The following is a 5,581-nucleotide window of genomic DNA, read 5'->3' as shown; positions in this document are numbered from 1 at the left end:
TGTAGGTGTTAATGATTTTTTTCTTCCACTAGATTTTTGTCTAATTAAAAGTGTATATAACTCTTGGGAGCTTTGCAGAAATCAGCCAGTTTTGACGTAATCTGAAGTTGTTATAAACATGCAGAACCATTTGTTTTCTGAATTCCAGGTAGGAATAATTTGGGGTTCAAGGGTGGAGACATAAAATTTGCTTTGTGGTCCATCTCTAAGCAATACACTCTATTTGTTGCTGTTTCAAAATGACCTTGATAAACTGGGGGAAATCACCAAAATTAGTGAAGTAAAATTTGAGATAAATATGCACTGTTACAATTTACCAATACATGGCAGGGAAAAGTAGTATTAGGAGACAAATATTATGGGGCTAATACTGTACTGCAAATTCAATGAGCTAACAGCATCTGAAAGAGATCAAAAGATAATTGCTTTGCTGTAACTTGTAATAGTACTTCCCTTTGTATCTCCCTCTGTCCATTTTGGGCCCTGCATTTTAAAATAAATACTTGGGGGAAGGTGTTCATTACAGGACAATAACAGAGGTCTTAAGACATATGAAAGTTGTGAGTTTAGAAGAACTTTAGAGTGAGCAATTTGTTCAGATCAACAAGAGATAGACAAATACTTTTAAAACCAATACTCAGATATGTAAACGGCTGAGAGGAGTGAAGTGTTGATGCTGTGTAATTGCTGTGTGCTACTTGTAGGAGAAGCTGTAGTTTGGATTTGGGACTGCTCCCTAGCTCTGAGCACTGTATCTGGGAGGGAGCAGACTCCTCTTAGCTGGAGAGCTGTTCCAGGAGGGATTTGACACTCACCTGCTTTGTGTGGATGTTTGTGAAGCTGCCCCTGTGTGCTGGTGGCTCAGCTGCTCCCAAGATCCTGTCCCGCCCACCTCTCTGTGCTTCCCGTGGCTGTAACAAAACTAGCTTTTGTTGTTACAGCATGTTCTGCTGGGTCTAATGGCTTGCAAATGTTTACAGTGTGCAAGTGTTGTACACGTAAGGATAGCAAAAACAAAATTATGCTCCTTCAGCTTCCCATTATACCCAGGAAGATGAGCTTGAGCTGTGTGTGCTGTGTGGCTGATACTTGACCTTGCACTAGCTCCCTGTAGTTCTCCATGCAATTCGCTCTGCTGGGTTCCCTTTAATCTCATTTCTAAAACCTTTAGCTTTTTGGGTAAGAGGAAGGCATGTGTTGCCATTCTCCCAGTTTGTGTTGGCTCACTGACAAGCCAAGTAGGTTGGATAACTTGATTTTTCCCTTGATGAGGACGCTTAGTTTGGGCACTCTGCTCTGCCTGCTACCAGATGTCACAAAATGACATTCAAACCTCTCACACTTCAGCTCTCCTTTCAAACTTGGTTTGGTGAATGAATTCAAAAGTTAATACCAGGGGACTGATGCAGCATAAATCCTAGGAACAGCTAGAAAACCTTACAAAAAGCAAAGGTGTAGTAATTAACCCTAATATTACAGAACCTTACCTTACCAAAGGTAATGATAAATTAAAAATTAATTTTGTTAATTGAAATAGGTCTGATGTTTCCCTGGATCCAAGGCAGAGTAGAATCCAAAGCCTTTCTTGATTTCTCTTCTGCAGACATACACTCTTTTTTAAAAGATGAAATAGATCATGAAGTATCTAAGTGATGAATTTAAGGTCACAGGAAATCTATTGCTAATTCAGGAATAAACACCAGATCATCAGACTTCCTTAAAGTTCATATTTCATTATGAACTCAAAACCTCTTCTATATTTGTAGAGCTACAATTTTCCCAGCATAAAGCGAAAGAAGATGGTCAGAAAAAAAAAACCAAACCTCAAGGCTGAGCTGGCATTTTTCAAATACTAAGTACATGGGGATATATCCCGCAAGCCACTGGAAGAGCCACCTATCATTATGTCCCACAGAGAATATGAGAAGAATATGTATAAGATGGAATCACAAGGCATAAGAAATGCTTTTCAAAAGTGTCTTAGTTAACTAAAGTTGTTGCAATCCTTGGGGAAAAACTGTGGTATGCATTTACCTCCATCAGCTATGAACTTGTTTGCCAAAGGAAGCAAAAGAATATTTTTGTCATGAACAATATATGTTACCCCACTATAAGAGAAAACCTAAATGTTGCCTTTGATATGGAATTCCAGCCATTGATGTAGTTTATTTGCATTATTTTCATGTCTAGTCCTATGCTTCAATTTTCCCACAGTAGTTGTATAAAGAATGGTTCACTGATGCTGAATTTCTTAACTGTAGGCCAGAGGCAATTGTAGCTTGTCCTTTAATGCTAGAAATTCCTTGTAACAGTCTCAGTCATCTTTTTCCCACTAACCAGTGGAGCAGGTGTTGTCTTTGTTCTGTGCAGAGACTTTCATGGACCCCATCACTGCAGTGAGTGCCTCCCAAGCACTCTTCTGAAAACATCCTGTTGGGATAGGAAAATATTGCTATCCTTATTTTTTAGATGATCAGCTGAGATATTTGGTGATCTGCCCACAGCCAAGCTTGAAATCCGTGGGAGAGTTAAGAATAAAACCTGCAGTCCCTGCTTACTGCCTTTGCTAGCACACAATGCTGCCTTCTTTTTTTAGTTTTTTCTTTTTTTTTTTCTTGTTTTTGCACCAGCTGTGAGCTTCAGTTGCATGCTTAGGAGATGATGTTGACTTTTCCACATCAATTGGTTTATAATTTTGTTGCTGCCTGTTCTTGTATATAACTTTTTTACTTTGCTTAAAAGTTAAAAAAAAATCCTAGAACCTCTAAACTTCTAAATCTACTCATTTCCTATCTTATCCAAAGAGGAGGGAGAACTATAGCTGGTTTGCCATCTTATTTATAATTATTTTGTAGGGATGAGCTGAGGTTAGCACGTGTCTAGAAGTTTGGTAAGTGTAAGTAAACTGATAGATTCTTAGATAGTTAGTTATAGTTAATAGCTAATAGATAGTTAGTAGATAGTTATTAAGTCACTACTTCAGCTGTAAAAACTAGAGGAAATACAGATGACTAGAGGATTACTAGAGCTGTAAAAACTAGAGGAATACAGACCGTCCTAAGCACCAGCTCCAGCCTTCTGTCAGGCCTGAAACACAATTCAAAAATGCTTTTTGCCTTATCTTACTTTGTACTTTTTGTATTTTGTTCTTGAAGGTGAGTAAACAGTCTTTTTCAGAGTTGTTGAGCACTTGCAACATCATACTGAATTTGGAAAACTGCTCAGGAGGCCAATTGCTCTCTGCAGTCTCAGTGACAAAGGATCATCAGCATTTAAGAGGGTAGAGATTAATGTCAAAATAGAAAACTGAGTGCATTTTCTAGACCAAGTTCTGCTGTGTAGCAGGGGTGTGTGTGTCTGTGTAAGGTGAAATACTACCTCTAATACATCCACAGGTTGCTGGACTGGATGCAGAAATTGCAATTTAATTGTAAGGACTGTGTTACACAGCCTGTCACATTAGGTAAGATCAGAAGGGATTTTGATTTTTATGCTTAAAATTCGAGTTATTGTGTAGGTTTCTGGCCAAAAGTAGACTGGATTTGTTAGCTCCCAGGAAAGAACTGCTGTTTTGTGTCTGCTGCAAAACTGTAACACTATAGTATTGAGCTGGGTGGTGGTGTAACAATGGCCTTGTACAAGGAGCATCCTTCTAGAGTGAGCTGGGAAGCCAGTCTGGCCCCTACTGTGTTATTATGTTAGGTCTCCTTGCCCTTAGGAGTGAATTGGTTCCTCACATGATGTGCTGACCTGCTGACAGTTCTCTTTTTTTGTTTTGGTTTTTTTTTTTTTTAATAAGTACTGCTCTTAGAAAGTAAAACTTGAGTCTTTATTGTGTCTTCCCTTACCTGTTTAATACCAGTGAGAGTAATCTTGTATTTCATCAAAACTACAAGTGTTCAGTTCCCAGCATCCTGGATAATTGGTGGTTTCTCTGAAAAGACTTGGACAATTGCAGTAGGAAAATGCCTCCAAAGAAGGTCCCTGTGAAATCAAAGGTGAAGGTGTTAAGCCCAGACAATAAAACTTAGATCAAAGTAGCCAGCAGAAGGGGCCAGAGAGGAACAGGCTGTCCTTTAAGCTTCACTGCCTTGTGTGAGGTGTCACCCCTCTCTTTCTGTAATCAGATTCCATGAAGGAAGCAAAGCTGTTCTTTCCTGATGTAATTCTATCAGAGCCCTCAGCTAGATGAGCAGGAAGAAAAGCACCTGCCTTCCTTGCTTTAGATTTGGTGATAGACCCCAGTTTTTGATAGGAATTGGTTAATCCATAATCCCAAGCATGTGCCCACAGCAACACCTGCCACACAGGTGAGCTTTTAATCTTGTTAATATACAAATATAATATGGATTTTTGTATTAACCTCACACACATACACACCCCATAGTAAATATCACGAGTAGGAAAATTTAATAAAATGAGATTATAAATGTCTAATGGACATTTTGTTGGGCAATAAAGTTGCCCACGTGTTGTAATTGAGGTCTGAAGTTAACTTGCTTGCTGAGGCCTCTCTAGGGTATATTACACAGACTAAGAGAGCATGTGAAAAAATGTTTTTTCATGCTCTGCTTTTCTTCCTGTTTTGTCCACTAGCCTTTCCTTCTTAGCTCTGTCTTGGGTTGGTGCCCACTGTAATATCTACTGCCATCAAACTGAGCACTTTAAAATTAGGCACATGTTTGAAACATCTGCTTATTTAAGACCCTCCACAGTGACTATTAACTTTTGCCTCTGACATTTTCCAAAGCCCTTGGTTCTCTTCTCATCTCCTGAGTGACCCTGATGCAGTCCTCTGGAGATGTGTAAAACAGGATCCTCTACTTCCTAATTGTGTAGACATGGAAAAGTGAGGTATGAGGAAAGTTTGGGTTCAGGCTTAAACATTCTGAGGCTCACATGTGTGGGGACCCTGGGGAGCATCCCGTGAGTTAGGGAGACACAAGAAGCTCCCCTCAAAGCTGTTTGACCCCATTGGCTCCTTTCTCTGTTCCTATGTCCCTGAGCCATCCCTCCCTATTCCCTGATTGGATCTCATCTTGGTACTGCCCAGAGATCAGGTTCACCCCTGGCCCCTCAGGAGAGAGAAACCTGGACCCTCTGTGTGTGTTCCTTGGACCTGAACATCTTACCAGACAGCTGAATAAAACAGCTGTGGGTACCATGCAAAGGCCCTTTTTGCTTATTTACCCTGGACTTTACCAGCTGCTACTCAGGCTGCAACACACATGCATTGTATGGGTGTGCTTGTGAAAGGTAGGTCTGAGGCACTTCACATGCAGTTCTTCAGTGAATTTTCATGTGTGTTGTTTCTAATCTGCAGAGAGAGGTGCTACCTGGCTTTTCACCAGACACTCATGACCATGTGTTTGGGGGAGGACCACATCTAGTTCATTAAATGAGGAAAAGCTGAATTAAATCCCAATCCCACAGAGATAAGACGGTGTCACTGGCATATCTTCTGAAAAATCCCTTTGCCAGGATTTCTTCTCCTGGGAAGCTGAGAAGCCTCAGAGAAGAATGAAAAGAATAATTATCTGATTGTTTCTCCTGTGTTTTGCTGCTTTGGAATGTGGTTGGA

This window comes from Agelaius tricolor, unplaced genomic scaffold (assembly GCF_023055355.1).
Source record: "Agelaius tricolor isolate 1412-34295 unplaced genomic scaffold, bAgeTri1.0.p SCAF_82, whole genome shotgun sequence".
Classification (NCBI taxonomy): domain Eukaryota; kingdom Metazoa; phylum Chordata; class Aves; order Passeriformes; family Icteridae; genus Agelaius; species Agelaius tricolor.
The sequence above is the reverse complement of the archived record's forward strand: the minus strand, read 5'-3'. Positions refer to the sequence as shown.